The sequence below is a fragment of the Oxyura jamaicensis genome, chromosome 26 (assembly GCF_011077185.1).
Source record: "Oxyura jamaicensis isolate SHBP4307 breed ruddy duck chromosome 26, BPBGC_Ojam_1.0, whole genome shotgun sequence".
Classification (NCBI taxonomy): Eukaryota; Metazoa; Chordata; class Aves; order Anseriformes; family Anatidae; genus Oxyura; species Oxyura jamaicensis.
In genome coordinates this window covers 289,247-309,163 of record NC_048918.1, presented here as the reverse complement: position 1 = coordinate 309,163, position 19,917 = coordinate 289,247, and the positions used below count along the sequence as shown (strand labels likewise).

General features: G+C 50.8%; 1 long non-coding RNA gene across 1 annotated transcript; it reads right to left on the bottom strand.

Moving 5' to 3' along the window:
- Positions 1-3,332: 3,332 nt before the first annotated feature.
- On the bottom strand, positions 3,333-6,078 carry LOC118178573. Its single transcript, XR_004756201.1, has 2 exons — positions 6,014-6,078; positions 3,333-4,500 (listed from the first exon to the last, which is right to left on the bottom strand). It is a non-coding gene; the product is annotated as an uncharacterized LOC118178573 (long non-coding RNA).
- Positions 6,079-19,917: the final 13,839 nt, after the last annotated feature.

Genomic DNA, 19,917 nt, shown 5'->3' with positions numbered 1-19,917 from the left:
ATGGCACTGCAAGCAGGGCTGTGCTGACAGCCCTGGCACATCTTCACAGGTAATGACTGCCGCAAACGAAGCAAAACTCCTCTGCAACTGACCCCAAGAGGGGTGTACCCCTGAGAGCTCAGCTCCCAGGCTGGTCACCCAGCTGATAGCTTCAGTACTTGGAAGTAGTTGGTCCACGGATATCATACGCACAAGGAGAGGGATTCTCCTTTCCACTAAGAACTTCATACTTGGGGATCTAGAAGCAATGCCTGTTTCAAGAAGCAACATTCACATTTTAAGACTAAAGGACTCTAAAGAGTTTTACCTGCCCAGGTGTGGGCTGTAGCTCAGTCCGACCAAGGCATGTTGCCACCTGATGGGAGCTGTGTGGCTCCAGGCTTGGGTGCTGGCCTCACTGCTGCTGTCCTGTGTAACGCCCAAGGGATACCAGGTGTATACTCTGGGGATCAGGTGCGTTCTGTGGGGACCAGTTGAACTGTGGCACTTCCATGGCCCAGGGAGGCCCTGGGAGCCTTTCAAGGGGGTTCCCAGGTGGCATCAAACAACCCTCACTACAAGAAAATGCAAAAAAAGCAGCCATGCACTCAGCTCTGAGCAGCAGCATTAAGCAATGTCAGGGAAGAGGCGATGTGTCCCAGATCACAAAAGTGTCTTCTCATTAGTAAAGACCCACCTTATTCCCTGAACCACGAAGAAACAGGCACAGGAGGCCTTGGCTGCTCTGATGGGTCCTTCCAAGCTACTGTATGGTGTCCTGGTCACTACCCTGTAAATATGCCTCTAAGTGCATTTTCTTCCAAGAATACACGGGAAGGGTTAAACCCACCTCTCGTCCATCTTCAAGCTTGGCAAGGAGGATGGGAGGAAGGCACACACTGGAGGCTGTACTCACTCAGCTCAGCAGGGTAGCTGTGAGTTTGCTGACCAAGATGGATGGGTCTTCTCGCTACATTCAGCTGATCTGCATCTTGGTGTCAAGTATCACAACCAGTCCTGCAATCATGGACAGCAAAAGGTGGAAGGGAAGGTCCATTGCTCGACCAGGCCACCAGCTTGGCCATTCTGCTTTAATACAGCTAACAAGGAGGGCCCAAGGACCTCCCTCAATCTTTGGGCACTACCCAAAGCAATACATGTGCAGTGTCCCTAGGAGATATTCCCACCTCACAGGTATTTCCTGGAGGTTACAGTTACGGTGCAGTAATGGGGAATCACATTAATTACTTGTTCAGCTGAATGGTAGTAATGAAGGCACAGTGCCGGGTGAGGGACATATCAAGAATCATGTTAGCATGGCAAGTGGCATAGGAACACCCAGAAAGGGTGATGCTCTGCAGAAAGGCCTGAAGTTGTTACAAGGACGTCGGGAGACTTGATACAAAAGGCCAGCTTATTAATAGCTAATAGGTAAATAAATTATGTACCCACTTGGGTGGATTGTGTTTCTTCCTTCTTGCTGCACCCTGCTGTCTCCATCACCACCCTTCTCCCTGGTTTCTGTCCTGCTCGGTTCTTTCTTCTCCTTTATTTTCATGCTTTGCAGGACTTGCATGTGTTTGCTTTGAAAACTTCAAAGCTGTAGCAGTGAACCCGGCCTCTCTCCTGCGTCTCAGCTGTCCATATCTATCCAGACCAGGACATGACACCACCGGCCCTGCTGAGGCTCCCAGAAGAGGCCAGACACCCCCATCACCCCAGGGCTGCTCCTGCTCGCAGGGCCCCGTTGATGCCCTGGAAACACCAAGGCTGAAAGAAGAGCTCCGGCAGCAAAAGAAAAGCTTCTGGCAGAGGCTTTCTCTGTGCCCCTTTGTGGGATATGGCCCAGCCTGTCTGCCATCTGCCCACCCCCGCAGGAACGGTCCAAGCTCTGCCGTGCCAGCAGCCAAGCACCAGCAGCTCTGCACCCTGCAGGCTCCAGCAGGTCCCTGGCAGGCAGAGGGGAGAGCACAAGGCTGGGCAGTGCAGCAGGGGGAGAGAAGAGGCGTGCACCGTACCCACCTGGAGGGGGCTGCACACACGTGGGAGTTACAGACCCCAGCACCCCAAAAACCCCAAGCAGGAGGCTGGAACGTTGAGTTCAATGTAGTACATAAATGCAGGGTTGGGTTCTGTGTTGCCTGCATGACTCCACCACGGTTTCCTTCTGGTTAAGGGCGGGAAGCTGATATCTGCCAACACCTCAACTACCATCCTTCCACCATTCCCAAGCTGCAAACACCGCTCACAAGCCCACATGCAGCAGTTCTGGGGGAGGCCACAGCCTTCTGGAGCCTGCATGCCAGCACAGTGTGCTCAGCCTGCTGCAGGCCCACGTGGGGCACAGCAGTGTGTCTTCTGGAGCACCTTGGAGCCCGCTGCACAGACCCGGAGCTTTTGGGCTGGCTCCCACCCAGAGGAGCACAGGAAAGAAGGGGTGCTCATACAGGTAAACCCTTCAGAAGCAAGCTTCCACCCACACATCACTGGGCATTGCAGCATTTCTGGTGGTGATACAAAGCCACGTTCTCTGGGTGAGCTGGGGATCTTGGCCATGTCCATGGTAAATTCCCATCCCCAGCACACAGCAGATGTGAGCAGCATTCAAAGAAAAGCCCAGAGGAGAATGCCAGGCCCTATGCTATCTCTTCACCCCCAGGAACAGCCCCGGTGCCTAAGCCTTCATTTCCCAGGTGCTGCCCCTTTACGACTCTTTCGTGATCACTTTCTCTGCTTGCTCTGTTCTCTGACACTGTGCTATGCTATCCCTCTGCCTGGGCAGCATTTGGCAATCCGATCACTGTCTCCTCCTCCGGGAGGGCTATGAGCACTGTCACGAATCACTCCAGACCCCACTCTGACCCCGATGATGTTCAACCCTGTGGGTCTGCATTGCCCAACTTGACACTGCTCCATTAACAGGCAGGCTCCTGTTCCCTGCCTATTCCCTTCTCGTTGGGTTTGCATAACCCTAACTCACGTCATGGCAGCTCCTGGCCACTGAAATCAGGCTATTCTGTATCAGTAATGGGAAACTCTCTGCACCACCCCTGATCTGAGCACACATCTGCTCTCACTGCTGCTTCCTCCCTGGGGAGAGCGAAGCCTCACCCTGACACCCATGAAGGAGGACACTGAAGCAACCATCTCCAACCCTCATTTAATTTCGATAATTGCCTTCTCCATGAAGGGGCCATTGCTTGTCGATTTTGTATCATGTAAAGGCTGAGGAATCAGTAGCAAAGTGAGGAGGAGCTGTGCTCGCTCACCTTGTCTCTGCTGCTGGACCTGTGCAAGGGTGTGGACATGGCTGTCTTGTGTTTAGTACATTTTGGGACCTCTGGCAGGCAAAGGAGAGGGAGATTTTTTTTTTTCTTCCAGAAAATCAGGGACAAAAGAAGACAGTTGGCAAATAAAAATCTGTAATGGATTAGAGAGGGCAGTAATTCAGTCAGTGCCCCTGCAAACTAGGGAAGGAGAGATGGAGGAGCTAAGGAGAAAGTCTGAAACTGGGACCTGTGCTAGAGCCTTTCTTCTTGTACATGGTCAGGACAGCAAGGAAGGTGAGGAGATGGCTCTGATGCCCCAGCTGTAACCGACCTCACTGAAGCCGTGGTGGAGAAAAGGCTCGCTCCTGCAACAACGTGCAGGACACAAGCATAAGGCAACATCCATCTGAGGCGATGTTCCTGACATACAGAGAGTTGTTAGGCCAAGCATGATGTTATTGCGTTGTCTCAAAACTTGGCCCAAGGCAAGGTTATAAACGGGTAAACTGAGGCTTGGAGCATGCAAGGAAGCTGAGCTGCAAAATCAGCCCTCCAGCGCTTTGCATGGAGCAAGGAAGGTGCAGGTGTGCTGCCTTCAACCCTCTTCCAACACATGCAGCAAACTGGGGGAGCAGCTCTGCCCACTGGGGTCACTGCTCTGCCAGCACTATCAGGCAGCTCCCAGCAAGCTGAGACGAGGCAGCAAAGACTTCCTGAAAACTTCCAATGCTGGAGAAGCGACAAAAAGCTCCATCTGGCCAGGGGAAATGCAAGATGACTGGCTTCAGCAAAGAAGCAGCAAAGTCTGCCCTCAGGCTCCAGACCCCGATGCAAGCACTGGGTCAGACAGCAATGGGTCACTTCACAGGAGATCTGTACCTCCCAGGCTTGCCCTCTCCAGATGAGTTTGGATGTTTTTAGGCTTTGTTATTTTTCAGAGAAGGATTCATGCAGTGCTGACTGCTTCTGGTATTTAGCATGGTTCTATCCCTCCTTCACTAACTTTTTGAAGACAACCTCTTCACAAAAAGCTCTCTCCACCCAAAAGCTTCATTCATGGATTTTAGGCACCAAACATGGGGTATCTTGATATGCTGCTCCTCACCCATCTTCTCCTGGTTTTGACTGCTGGTTCCAAATAAAGTTCCTGCAGCAGCTAAAGCCCATAACATCAGAAAGTGCTTGCTGGTGTCTCCAAAGCAGCAATTTTTGTTTGCTCTGTGGTTACTGGGTCTTGTGGCTAAGGACAGCTCTGAAAAGAGCCCAAGAAAATTAAAGGTACTGTCAGTAATCTGAAATTTAACTCACAGACGAATTCGCACCCCTCCTGGAGGAGCTTTAGAGGGCCCTAAAACGAGAAGCATCAAAATCCCTTGCACCCAGATCGAAATCCAACAGCGCCCCGGCCTGGGGGATGAAAATACAGCATCTTGGTCCCGGACGTTTCATTTCCACAATTCTGCCTCCTCATGGTTAAAACTACCCATTTCAGTGCACACAACAGGTGTGACATGGGGCTGAGGATATTCTCAGCCATGAACCGGGGGGGGGGCCCCCCCCCACTTTCAGCAGGGTGCATGAATGAACCCCTCAGCTCTAACAGACTTGGGCTGCTGGGGGCGCGCAGGGATGCGCTACAGTGAAGGCATTTGGGCACCAGCTCTCAGGAGCTGCCAGAAGAGTTTGTTTTGCAGCTGTTTCATATTCAGGGACTCAAGTCTTTACATATTCCCCTAAAAACTGCTCACCCTTGTGATGAAAAGCCAGATTACCCCATAAGCAGTGTTTTGTCAACTATGAAATGGTGACAAGCTGCCAAGGTCTGCATTGGTCTGGATGCTGCAGGCACTGGAAGGATCCTGTCTGCCCTTTCTTGGCCCCCTCCATTTGCTCACCTGCTCCAAAACCACTCACTGGTCTGCCAGTTCACAGATCACAGGCTCAGCATAGGGCTCTCACACTCTAAAACCTGGTTTCAGCAAAGCTCCCCACCATGGCAGATCAGCACAGTGACCTGTCACATCCCCCTCCACCACCTTGTGCAACCATGCAGAAGTGATGAGAGAAGAGCTGTCAGCAGCAAAGTGACAGCACCTTTGCTTATATTCACCCATTCTCTCCTTTTTTCTCCTCCATACTGAATTTAGAAAGCTGCCATGGGTCACCCATAGGTGCAAATTTACCTCAATCCACCTCCTGGAAATTAAGGCACAAATGCCCTCTGTGGAAGGGAGTGGACTCAGAACCATCACACGCTCCTTGGGCAGGATGTTACACTATGGGAACACTTGGATGCTGATATGCTCATCAGCCTAACAGGCTTTACACCACACAGCCTTCCACAGGTGAAATGTTAGAAGTGGGCATTTGATGGATCCTCAGGGGATACTTTCTCATTGCTGCCCCAGCCCCCTCCAGCCCTCCTCCCACATCCACCACCTCTTGCTGGTACCCTGTCACTCTCACAACGTATGCCCTGAAACAAGTCTGTGAAATGGGATGGTGTAAAGCAGAACAGGCTGGCATAAAGCAGAACACAGCAGAAAACCCACCTCCCACCCCATCCCTGCCATTTACCCAGCCTCTGCCCCCTCCCTGGATGCTGCAGGGGAGGATAACAGACAAAGCTGCCAGAAACCTGTCACAACATCCCCAGCGTTGCTGTCTGGGAACCACAGCTCCACACCCTTAAACATTCACTCTGGGCTTTGTTGCTGTCTGATGCAGCCCCAGCTTCCCTTTAAGTTCTTCCTAGCCCCACTCACCTGCTTTAACCCCAGAGCAGGCCTGGCTATGCCCCACTGGGACCAGTAGCCTCAGGGGTGCCCCCAGGCTGGCTTCCCTCTGCCCAAGGCCCTTTTCTAACCTCAGGCAGGTGGATCTGCTCACCAGATTATTGGCCTCACTCCTCTGGTGCTCAAACAGCCCACAGCTTTGGAAGGCTGCAGCTCCTTTTCTGATGCTAATTTGCAGATTTTCCTGTTGATCAGGAACAGATGTGCTAGCTGGGCTGAAAATCTGGGTGAAAATCTAGAAACTGAGCAGGGAATAGGAAGGAAAAGGCCATTGATGGTGAGGAACACCCATGACATTAGGCACCCTGTTAGAACCAAGCTCCACCACTGGCTGCATCTTCCTCCCTCCCTGTGCCCCTACCAAGAGGGTTAAAAGGAGCAGTGAAGATACCAGACCATCACCAGAAGGTGATGGACTGTAATCTGAGGATTACTACATCTTTCCAGGCTCACAGATCTCATGCAGGGCCAAATTCATGCTGAGCCAGCCAGGGCTCTGCAGTTCAGCAATGCCAGCAGTGCATGTCCCTGGAGATGTGACATGGGAAGGGTCTGCAGGCATTGTCCCCATTCCTATGCTCCTCTATGGGCAGCCAGTGTTGGTCACTGATGACAACAGGATCCTGGGAGAGATGAGCTTCTCTCTGCACCCGTAAAACTGCATATGTGCTTAACCTCCTGAGCAAATCCCAGCTGGCTGCAGGTCCCAGCTCCCAGCGGGACACAGCTCTGCTGCTGTGCACTGAGAGCCTGAGGAGGGGCTGAAGCTGGAGTAGCCAGAGCATGGCTTTTGGGAGTTTCATTGGGGGAACCCCTTGAAATCCCACATCAAGAGGGGGTGCCTCCAGTTTGGACATGTGGGGAGGGATGGCCCTCGGTCCTTGCTGCAAGGAGAAGGGCAAAATCAGAAATACCCTCTGGTGGCCAGCAATGACCTTGCTCTGGAAGCAAGGAAATTATTATGGGTCTTTCCCAAGGAAGGGATGGCCCTTAAATAAAAGGCTGAGCAAACCCTCAGTGTAGCCTGAATTTCTCCCCTGCTCAAAGAAGCTCCTTGCACCTCATTTCCCCACCCATTAAATAGGAACAATCTGTCTCTCAACCCACTGGAATGATCCTGCCCTCACTGGGATATCACCATGGGATTAATTAAGCAAAATCATTTTAGTGCTCTTTTGATTATGACTGAATAACAACTTAGGGAAGCCCTGGTGCTGGTACATAGCCGCTCATCCACAAATGGTGAAATGCAGCCTTTCCCACCTGCAAAACCCAGAGGTTTTGTCTGTTTGCAAACTGGTAGCACTGAGCCTCTGGCTGGGCATGCAATGCTGCTGCTCCATCAGAGCACCTGGGCTTCAGGGAGTCAAAGAGTCTCCTTTAACTTTGCCCTGGAGGGGAACACAAGGAAATACCCTCCCAGGGAAGGCTGAAAACTCTTGTGTTCCCTAAGTTGCAAAGTTAGATCTTTGCATGGTGGCTCTGGCAGGCATGGGGAAACTGAGGCACAGAGGTATTGCTGCCAGCACAGGTATTCAGTGGGGCCACGGGATCTGAGCCCTGTGCCAAAAAGGGTGCAAAACACATCAGGGTGGAGGAACCCTCAATGGCAGCTACCTCTGCCAGAGCCAAGGGGACCAATTCCCAGTTGGGGTTGCACAGAGCATCTTCACTGAGCTGGGCTGGCCCCCGTGCCTGGTATGGCTTAGGAGGGAATTTTTGAGGATGAATAATGGGAAAATGCCTTTTAGAGAAAAAGTCTCTGGGGGGTGCTCTCACACCCTGGCAGCCTGACTAGGGCTGAATCAGCACTGAATCGCCTTAGCTGCACAGTACCCTCATGCTGCTCCACCAAGGACCTGCAGCTTCCACAGGGAGGCAGAAGCTGTAAAACCCAATTTTAATTTTACTCTCACTGGGGATGGAGAAGGCAACAGAGCTGCAAATCAAATGGCCCTGTGGAGGCGGCTGGGAAGCACTCAATGCCTCCTACTATAGACAGATAAAACACAACAACCTGGAAAGCCAGAGAGGGCCAGATCCTACCACAATATAATTCAGCATAGCCAAGGGCCAGGGATGTCACACCCATTGCAAACTGCTGTGGCCGGCGTGGCTCAGCTGCCAGGCATGCTCCTGCCTTGCTCACCCACCCCATGGGACAGGTATCAGTTTTGCAAAATACAATATTTTGCAAATACAGTTCCTTTTAGAGCAAGCAAGGGAGATCGGCATCAGCTTGCCTGCCCCCATCTGCAGCCCTATATGGGCTATTGCCTTTTGGGATACAACCAGGCCAAGCAGCTCTGGGTGTTGCAGGCAAGTGGAAGGCAATCCTGGCAGGGAGAAACTGCCAGGGACAGACAGGCCAAAGGGGGTTTTCCATTCCACTTTTGCACTTGTGGTTTTGAACACTTATTTTTGTCTCAAGGGGATGACTGAAGTAATCCTCAGAGTCCCCAGTAAAAGCATCTTGAAGGGGTTGAGTTATATTTTCTGTGAGCATCACTGGGGCCCGACCACACTGATAAATTACTTGGTGTGAACAAGAATATGGAGGGATTTGCAATATGTTTCACATTTGTTGGAAACTGCGCTTATGTGGGAAATAACTGCCTTTCAAGCCATGCAGGCTGTGCTACAGTTACCTGGTGCTAGGGATGCCCAAAGTAGCAGCAGCTCAGGGGGATGCAGAGCCTTATGAAATTGCCACCTTGCCCCAGGAAAATGTCTGGGGACAGGCCTGGAGCCATGACTTGTACCCATACGTGGGGCTGTGCAGGTGACACGGCATCCCGTGCTCTGATGTGCTCACGGGAGCACCCAAGCCTGGAGGCTTTCCCTGCTGCTGGTGCTGATCGGATCTTCTGTGGCACCCGGCACATCCACAGGGTACCAGAGCATTGTGCTGATGTGCCAGGGCTATGCCACTCAGAAGGAAGTGCGAGGAGGAGAAAAAATAATAAAAAATAACAAATAAAAACTTGTATTGGTGCCAGGTCCCTCTCACCATGCTACATGCATGGACTCTGCCCCAGTAAGCCTGAGACCCTCCTCTCCCTCCTTGCTTTCTCCAGCACTTTGCTCAGCACATCCCCCACCAGAGGAATCCTCCATGCAAAATACAAATGCGTGGCCAAGATAAAAGTGAATCTGTGAATAATTCATGTTTCAATCTTTTTTACCACCGTCTGCTGTAAATATTTAAATAGCACCAAGATGTCTAGAGCTGAACTTCAGGAGGGTGAACCTAAGCCTGCGGCCTGCTGCCTGCAAGGCGTCCACATGGTTTGCTGCTGGGAGGAGGCAAAGGAACCTGGTGGGGACAGGATGGGCCATTTCCTTGGTGGTGTGTGCACTAGGGCAGGGACAAGGGAGCCCCAGGGAAAAAATGGATGTATATCTTGGGAAGCAGCAAATATCCAAGCCTTTCTGCCCACCCACAAAAGGGCAGCTCAGAAAGGGGGATATTTCCACCCTAGGAAAGAGGCACACATTTTGTTGGAAAGAGCAGCAAAATGAAATAGTTCAGCTTTCAGTGTTCTCTTCTGCTTTCCCCTGAGTTAAAACCTTGGAATTTCACACAAATTTATAATCACCACAAAACTGACCAGCAAATTTCCTCTGCTCTGGTGTGCAGCTCCCTGCATTCTACTCTTCATCTGGAAAACAAGAAAACAATGTCTGGCATTAAAATAGCTCACAGGCCCATGCCATCTCCCAGCTCTTGGTGCAGCATCCAGCCTGGACATGAGGGATAGCTATTTTGGGACATTTATGGTGTGGGCCAATGTGTCAGACTGGGAGCACTGCAGGAATCAGGGATGTTGTTTGGGGACAAACTCCATACCAATACCAGGTTTACTTTATTTTCACTCACAGCGGTTTTCACTCCAGGCTTACTTTATTTTCACTCACTCACTGTACAGTGAGTCCTTGGGAAGCTGCAGCATGCCCAAGTGTCTTCTCCTGCTTCAGTATTTTGCAGTCCTTCTGTACGTAATTGCTCACAGCAATTATTGCCACGGTGTCTGTGGAGCTGCAGTGCTCCTGGGTCCTCAGCTGTCATGTTCCTTGCTGGCCATCACATCCCCCAAAGGCTTGGCTTCAGGTCTCCTTTGGGGATACACTCATCTACTTGTGCCAAAGTGGAAACTCTGGGCATTTTCCTTCTGGAGATTTAAGTCATTTTCACCAGCACTGGGAGTATTGCAACTTTACAAGAGCGGTTTTAAATACCCAAAGTGTCCTTTGTTATTGCACTTCTCCCTGCACCAGCCTGCATATACGAGGATGGACACATGGTGCTGTTGGTCCTCCTCCTGGCAAGAAGCAGACCTGGTCACAAATCCCTATTATCTTTCTTTTAAGACAATTTCTGGGCTGGAAACAGCTTTTCTACCTCTGGATGCTTTTTGGGTGTTGATTGTTTCTCCTCCCTAAAATTGGAGTTTGAGACAACAAAAATTTTACAGTTTGAAAATTTAAACAAGGGTCAGTCCTAAGTCAAGTGCTTCTCTTCATTCTAGCCTTTTACAAACTTTCCCCAACCAATTTAATATCTAAAACCAAGGAGAGAAGGAGAGGGCATTTTTTTTTTCTTCTAGAAAAAGTGACATTTCATTTTGCAAATTCCCAATAGGATGCTTTGAAAACTTCAAATCTTTTTCATCATCTACATTCCCAAGCCAAGATATTAATCAAAACAATATGTTTCCCACAACAGCAACAGAAAAAAAGGCATTCAGTAAATGAGTCATCATGTTTCAGTGAAAAAAAGCCATTTCCCCAGGCTCCCTGCTCAGGAATAGCTCTAATATCTGCACCAGCCCCTGCGGCCAACAACATGTGGTGGGTCCTGGCCAGATGGTGGGGTTTTATGGGTGTACGTTGAGGTTATCTGGGCAGTGCTCCTTTCTCTGGGTTTGACATCCAAACCTGTAAGATTCTTGCCATTGCAGACTTTGTCTGTTTGGTTTATTCCATCTGTACCCACCAATTTTGGAGCCTGAAAGGGGCAAGGAAAGTATGCAGATGAACAGAGCACCAACCTTCAGGTCAGCTGAAGATAGGTTCCCAGCTCTCAGTTGCTTTCCCCACCTCTGGAAATGAAGTGGAAAGGTCTCCAGACCCTGTTGTCCGTAGTTTCCTGACCCCAGGGCTGATGGGGCACTCTGCTGGGCATGGGATATTGGTCGCTGCACTAGAGGTGGAGCAGGATGGGGTGCATTGGATGCTCCGTGCTGTCACTGGAGGTAGTCCCAGGTGGTTTCAGAAAAAGAGAGAAAGGGAGCAAAAAAAGAGACAGCAAGATTCAGTCCCCACCTGATCAGTTTGCTGTAGAAGGCCACGGGTAGGCTGGCAGGTTCGCTCTGTACTGAGTGATTTATAGATTTCCTCTAAATAGGAAGCTGCAGCTGCTGGTGCACCACATCAAGGAGGGCATAAATGTGGTATGGGGGGACAGGGGACAGAGGCGGGGGCTGCCAGCTTGGCCCTTTTCCCACTTTTTCATGCATCAAGCATATTTAGCAGCAGGTGAGGGGTTAATGGGGGGTGTGAGGGGACACGCTTGTTAACACCCCTTCCCACCCACAATAAAATCAGACTGTGCATAACCACGAAGAAGTGAACTGTTGCAGGGGGACAGGGCTTTTGAAGCACCCACAGGACGAAAAGACCCTTTTTAGAAGCATTTGTGCTAAAGGAACATGTCCGTGGCCCTGCAGGGAAGAGAAGAGGCAGAGTATCCCCTTGCTGTGATGCACTGGGCCAGCCTGGCTCACAGGCATGATTCTGCTTTAATTAGCCCCCTTTGGACAAGTCCCAGCAGTGAGGATCCTGGTGGTGGGCCATCTATCCCAGGGGTCTGCATATACCATGGATAAGCAGGGGAAAAAGCCAGCCCTATGTCCAAACCAGGTGGGAAAAAAAAAGGTGAAGAGGAGATTTTCCTGATGCTTAAACACTCCTGCTTCATCCCATGGGGAACTGCACACTGGTACTATCTAGAAGACTTAGGAGAAGTTTCCATTTAAGCCAACAAATGGTCAGGGGTAAGAGGCCTGGAGTCGGAGGGAAGTGACTAATCAATCCACTCATCATTTATTTATGAATACAGCAGTAGTGAGCATGAGCTGAAATGCTGAAGACAGCAGTCAGATACAGTCAAGGCAGGAAGATTTTGGAGGAAAAATGGACAGTCAAGGCAATAGCTTTCTGAAGAAGGTCTTATTTGGAGAGTCCGATCAATAGGAAGAAGGACCATATGAGACCTCTTGTCTCCTGAGGCCACTGAAGATCTCCGCATCCTTTCTAATGCTTTTATAAAGTAAGCTGGATGTCACTAAAAAGGAGTGGCTTTGCTCCAGGGTGGAAACATCACCAGGACATGCTGAGAAGGATGTTTCTCACTCCAAGACACTTGGCTTTAGCCTGATCTGCCTGTGGATGCCTCACCAGCCCCCTTGCAGTGCGTTTTACTCCTCTGTTGAGCATGGAAATCCTTTTGTAGAAAGAACTGGTAGAGAAGACACACCAGCTTGGTCTGGGAGTGTGTAGCCATGAGGTCATGCCCATGGGAATAGCTTTCACCCAATTATTAAGAGAGCAGGGAATACAGGATACCACTAGAAATAACATCTTATAGCATGAGGAGTCTGCATGGAAACACATGCAAAGCATTCCCCTCCAGGCCCTGTCTGAGCTCACCCCTGGGACCCAAAGGAATTAGTCTCCAGCTCCTATGGGACTTGAGCACCTGCACCCTCACCATTACCCCCTACAGCAAAATTTCACCCTCAGTGAAGCCAGAAAACAGGATGAGAGCCAGGATCTCTAGGCATTTTAAGGTCCATTAACTGGCAACGTAAGGCTTGAGCCTCATCAGGCATAAAATTGGAGGAAGTCCAGGGACATGTGCAGGGTCAGGGCACTGGAGCAGTGACAGAGGGGCACTAGGGCTCTGGCAGTGCTGTGAGCCGCAGGCAGGCTGAGCTGCACAGCTGGGGCTGAACCAGCTCGGCAGCACAGAAACAGGGTGCTGAGCTGCCATGAAGCCATGTCAGCCCTCGCATGGCTATGGGACCTTGGTACAGCCCTGGCCTCCTCTCACATTGCCAGAAACCACTGCAATGAGCAGAGACAATGGCTCATATTTGGTGTGGGGAGAGATGGCACCTACAGGAACCTTCAGCCCTGTCAGCTAATGTCCTGTGGGGATTTGTCTCATGCATATGGAGGTATCTCCAGGAGGATTTCATGGGGTCTTCTTGCCAACAGCACTGTCATGATCAGCAGAGGACCACCTCCTTGTCATTCATCCAGCTTAATTTAGGCATCTGTCTGCAGGTCAGAAGAGGAATGCCTTAAAAGAACCCATTTCTCTGCATTTGTGTTGAAAGTATTCAGAGAAACAAGTTCAGATAGATGTAGATGGTGTGCGTGATACCACTGAGCAGAGCCACATGAGAACCCTGCAGTCCTCTGCTGCCCCCCAAGCCACTGTCCTTATGGCCACCATGGCGTCAGGCAGCCATGCAAGCTATCTTGCCTTGCAAAGAGCCTTGGGGAACATCTGATCAAGGTGCAAGTGGACATCATGCCACAGCAGCAGATGGTGAGGCACAAAGAGCCAGGAAGGTACAACACGGTCATGGCGTACACCCAAGGCATGCAGCCCAGATGAGAACATCCAGAGGGGTCTCCTCTTTGCAGGCATGAAAGGCACCAGCTGATGGAGTAGAGCTATGTCCTTATGGCTTCATTGCAAAACTAGAGGTCCAGGCCTGGAGCCGGTGATGGGGAGCAGTTGAAGTTGTACTGACCCTGCATCTCAGCACTGCCACAGTGCCTAGGCATGTATTAAAGCCATTCTGTCCCATGCAGCTCCTCGCAGACAGGTTTTACTAAGGGGCTTTCAGTCACTGGTGCCTTGTAAATCAGAGTGGCATCCCTTACACCATGAGCAGGCATCTCCATCCATCTGAGCTTGTTTCCCTGACTCCTTCCACCACGAATGCAGAAAAACGGGTTCTTTTAAGGCATGCCTCTTCTGGCCCCAAGGCACATAGCTAAATTAAGCTGGATGAATCATGCGGAGGAGTTTCTCTTTCTCTCCACTAACTGTAATGGGGCTCCTGACACTGAGACCGAATTGAGATGTCCTCCTGGGGGTCCCTTCATAAGCACGAGACAACTGCCCAGGGGACCAACCCAGTGGGTCGGGGGCAGTGGCTGGGCTCCTGGCTCCTGAGTCCCAGCACAGTGACAAATCCCTGGCTCCTTGTCACAGGATCAGGGCCTTGGGTGGTTGCAGAGTGACAGGGTCATGTCATCTGTGCCTGAGGGAGCTGGGGAGCAGGATGAGGATGGGGATCGATAGGGCGGTCATGTTCCTGTACATCAGCAGCCACTTGGAATACATTTAATATGCTAAAACACATTCCCCCAATTTTCTATTTATGGCAAATGAATGTCTAATCCTTGAGCTGCGATGCTGCAGCTTTGTGCTGAGCTGGCAGTTCTGCTGATGGTGGGGGGGGAGGAGAGGACAAGCCAGCAGGAGCTGCACCCATGCAGCAGAGCTGGAGCAAGTCCCCTGCAGTCCCCACAGAAACTTGGGGAGGAGCTGGGGAGCAAACCCTCTCCCTCCATCAGAGCATTCCCGTGCCATCCTGTTCATCCTGCACAGCACCAGAGCAGTGCACGCACTATTTTCAAAGATGTCTTTGCTTCTCCTCCTGGAGCTGTTAGGAGCTGTTTTCTACCTGTGACAGCATTCACCTGCCACCACGGCCAACGTGACACAGTCCTGCCTGGGACCAACTGGAGGGATGTCCCCAAACTTTCGGGATGTTTTCTACTACAGCATCATCACTGAGGCTGAACTAGGTCATGGAGGGGATGGGATCTGAAATCAGCACTCCCTGGGATTTAATGGATGTATTTGTGTGTGTTTGTACGCAGGAGAGTGCATCCATGTGCATGTCCCACGATGGTGGAGCAGAGGCTGAAGGTTTACACCTGCCATGAACACAGGAATTTTCCGATGCTAAAAGAGCCAAACGGCAAGGCAGCCTGGCATCCCCAAAATCCCTGTGCCACCCGAGCTGTGGGAAGCCCCAGCCGAGGCCGAGCACCCTGCACATCCTGTGCAGTCAGCTGTGCCAGTGCTCTGCTCTAATTCAATGCTGCGCTCCTCTTGGGTGCTGAATGCCTGTGGCACCCAGCACCATTCATGAGGGCTCTGAGCATGCCCAGAAGGCCCCAAAAACACGGCTCAGGCACCAGCTGCCTTTGGACTGGGATTTTTGTTCTTGCCAAAGCAGCTTACCTTATCATTTTCAAGGCCATTTGTACCACAGAGCTGTGCCAGGCAGCTCTGGCAGTGCCCTTTCTCTCTGTCCCTGCACGGGGTGTGCAGGGCAAACACCTCCAGGGTAGGAGACCGAAACCATGGGGGTGCATTTCCTTTGGGGTACCATGGCAAAGCTCACGTAAATGTGCAAGTGGGTAAAAGCACTTGGGTTTCACATCAGTCTGCCCATTTATTGCAGGTGGAATTGGACTGTTGGGGAGCTCACCAGGGGCATTATTTATGGAAAAGTGTGTCCCCCCCAGCTCCATCCAGGTCTGTCAGGATCCACCCCCCAAGGGCTGTGCCACACAGAAGAGGCTTCCAGAAGCTGAATAATAACTAAAATGCCATTAGGGTGGCTGGGAGCTGAGCAGAGGAGGCCCCTGCCCTGCAACCAGTAAAACTGTGGTAAGAGCTTCTGCATGAGCCTTGTGCCTGTGTTCTTCTGCTGAAATAGCTGCAGACGTTCAAGACATCTGAATCTCTTCTTTCGTAAAGCACTTTAGAGATACTAATGAAAAGCACTCGGTAAGAGCCACATAATGTCATCATCAGAATAAGAATAGTTGCTATCAATACTTGCCTCTTGCCACTCTTATTGGATGCCCCGACCAATATTTTTTTGTCTTCACAAAGTTATGCACTGGTATACCAAATGCTCAACTGTGGTTCTGTGGTTGTTTATATATATATATATATATATATATATATATATATGTATATTTAATCTGTATGGTTTTCCGTGCATTTTAGTAACTGAATACATTTAAAAACATCTTTGAATTAAGTGCTTTGGGCTGCCTGGCTAGGGATGTTACAAAAGTCCAGAGCATTCTCCTTGTTTAATCGAGGTGCTTCAGGGTTAAATTCTCCTTCTGCCCTTAAAAGAGTGGAAACAACCAGCATGTGAATGCTTAAGAGTGTGGACTGGACAAATCTTGAAGTGTTGTAAGGAGCTGCAGCCATCTGGACCCCCTGTGCAGTTGTTGGAGGGAGACCAGCAGCCAGAGGGAGACTTGTCCTTCCATCCCTTTAGGTGCCAGGCAGACAGAACCATGCAAACATCTCCCTGGGGGTGAGAGGACTTGCACCTAGAAACACCTGCCCAGAGACCAGCAGACATCCTTGTTTGCTCCCCTGGGGCTCACCCAAGCTATTCCCCACAGCATCCATGTGGAACCAGGAGACTGGGAGGAGCTCACCATGGCCATGTCACCTCCAAGGTCCTGCCCAGGGATAACTTGGGAATTTGGTCTGCCCATTTGACTGATCCTTTTGTAAACTCAGCCTGTATGGGGCTGGATCTGCTGTTGCCTCCTTCTAAACCTCAGAAGTTTATTATCCCTTGAGCCAAAGCCGGTGAGCTGTGAGATAATGCTATTTCTGCCTGGGATTTCTGCAGCTGCCTCAGAGCATTCACAGCCACTTTCTAGTTATTAATGCTTAAATGTGAAGAAGTGTGTTCCTTCTGCAGAGATTTGCCTTTAATTAGCCAAGGATAAAAGAACAGTGGAAGACAACTCTGTGCCTAGTCAGGAAAGGCTATGCTTTCAAACAATGTGCTGTTGGCAGGTTTCTTTTTTTTTTTTTTTTTTTTTTCAAGGCAGGGAGCAGGTGCCTGGCAGAAGATGCTTGCTCTGCTTCCCTTGCCCGCCCCCACCTTCATCTCTTGCTGCATAAAACATGTCCTTAGGGCCTGATCCTGGCTGGTGCCAGTGCACCAGGGAGGTAAAGGGGGCCAGTGCAGGAGGATGATGGCTGCAGAGGCAGGGGTCATGGTGGATCTCCATGTGGATGCAGGGAGCTGGGTGACCTTGTCTCTCTGGCTCCCCAAGCCAGCCCTGCTCTTTCCAGGAGCTGATTTTGGCTGCATTGAAGGAGTAGCAAAGCAGACTCAATGAGCTCCCACCAGCCCTGGGGTCTAGCTGCAAACCTTGACACTGCACTGCCCAGTCACCTGGGGTCCCGGGGAACTGAGCAAACCACCCATCAGACCAAGGATATCCCGAAGACTCACCTGTGGAGTATCACACAATTTTGGGATTAATCCCCTTCTCTCATGCCCATTGGGGATGGTGAGCTAAGGGGCAAACCTTCTGCTGAGCCTTTGCTAAATCTCCCAGGTGCCTTGGGTACAGTTTCTCCCACCCTCAGTTTTAAGATTAAAAGCTCAGACACTTTCCCTGTGTCTCTATTGCTGCATCTCCCCAGCACAGAGGGGCACGGGGCAATGTGACAGCCAAGCAGGACCTCAGCAGGGCTGAGAAAGGCAGCTGGGTGCCTGCCTTCCCCATGAAATCAGGGTAACCTCAGAGCAAAGGACAAATGTTTGGGTATCTCTAAATAATATTTAGGTATCTCTGACTTTAATCCTGTTGTTCCTTACATCATGCCTCATTATCCTGTCTGCACTAATGCTTTGAAGATCCAGGGCCTCACCAGTATCAGTTCTAAATCTGTAAAAGAGGAGATGTGTGTTTCTTCCTTTAATACACCCTGATATAGTTCTCATGTAAAAAGCAGCCAGTAGCCATTACCTAAACTCCCCTTCTCCTGCCCTGTACCTCGTGCTGGGGTGTGGATGAGCACTGCTCCCAGGAATAGGCTTTTCAACACCCAGCACAAATGCAAAGGAGGGAGAAGAAGGAGCAAGAGAAAGTGGGAAGGAGAAAGAGGGACCTGGCCTGATTTCCAGAGCTGCAGGATAAGTGTGCGTCTCAGCAGGAGCTGTGCGAGTACCGAACCTTTGCCTGGAGGTTACCTAAAGATAGGCTGCGGGGGCCCCTCTTCGCACACCCACACTTGGAAATTTTGCACCCAGCTGCTCAGTGAAGGCCACCCTGAATCTGAGGCATTGCAGCAGTGATGGTGCAATCCTGCGCATGCTCGAGTCCTGCCACACTGACATACACCCAGCGCTTTGTGATGGGCAGCACTGGGAGGGCAGCAGTGTCTCGGCTGCAGGACCATTTTCCCTTCTCCTCTTTCCATCCTTTCTCCATCCACCCTCACGCTGTCAGCATTGTATTGATGGCCTTTCTGCAACCCTTGTCCAGAAGCTGCTTTCAGGATCCAAGCACCCTCTTTGCCAAATGGAAACGGATTTGGTAACAGACAATCAGGGCAGTTAAAAATCCCCGCTCACCCCTGGGGCATGTGTGATGGGCTGTAATGGGGTTTTAGCAACCTGAGCTTCCCAGGACAAGCAGCAGTGGAAGAGTGTTCTTGGCAGTTGGCTCATTTCCTTCCTCGATGTAACCAGGCAGGATTTGAGGGCTTGAGCACCTGTAGACCCCAATGAGCAGAAAACCTTTTGCAAAGGTGCTCAGTGTAGTTCTCCCCAAGACAAAGATTATCCCTGTGCCACTGCCTTTAAGACCTCTTTAATTTATGAGCTGGAGCAGATAAACAAGGGTTTCATGGGCTCTTGCCTGGCAGAGAAGCAACACACAGTGAAGAAAGCGCAGAAAAGTAGGTCAGGCAGCACTGGCAGGGTCAGCTGCACACTCAGGATTGCTGTCTCTGGGAGGTCTCTGTGTCGGACATGTAGGTCTTCCTCCCCATCCTTGTCTCTGAAATGGTGCAAAAGACCAAACAGAAGGATGCTCACCCCTGACATTATCTCCTGCATCCTCCACACATGGCCAGGATGGTGCAGCATGCTGACAGACTGGCAGTTTAAAATAATTACTGCATCCGCCTCACCGCCTCCTCCTGACATCCCCTCAGAGAGCCTGCAAAGCAGACTTCTGCAAACCCCTCGCACCAAGCAGTGTTTAGATATTGATGAGCCCAGAATGCTGCCAGCCAGAGATAAGAGCAAGGGTTTGGTGCCTGCTGAAGCTGACCAGAGCCTCTCCTGGGCTTGGAAATGGGGCTGAGGAGCACCAAGTGGCTCAGATTGGGCACAGCTTCCACCCAGCATTGCAGCAAACACTGCAACAAGGGTGCTGCTGATTTAGTTCAGGATGCACTGCTCATAGCTGTATTACCTTGCATGGGTTCAAATGCTTTCTGTATTTAAATGTTTGGAATTGAATACTTCCTTTCCTGCTAAAATATCCACCCATGGGCTCCTCTACCCATTTATGAATTTCCTCTTCCCCAGTATTGTGCTCAGCTTTGCAATTTGCTGGCTCCTGGGGCACAGCATAGCAAGCTGTGTTACAGGTGTGGAAACCGAGGCACAGAGTGAGAGGTGTCATTCCCTGGGTCATACAGCAGCTTGGTAGCAGGACAGGCACCCCAACCCAAGGACCTCAACATCAAGCCTGGGGCCTCCACCACTGAAGCCAGGGGGGTTGAGGATGCTGAGGTGCTCAGTCCCTGTGTAGAGGCTTGGAGCTTGAGGGAACTGCCCCAAGAAGATGGAAATCAGTGGTTCCCTAGAGAATAGACTTCTTCAAGGACCAGAAGGCTTGAAAACAGCACCAATGGCACTGGTACATGTGTCCGGCCAGTTTAGACAAAATTTAAGCACTGCTCTTCACGTTGTCCTTGGGTTATTACTCTTCTG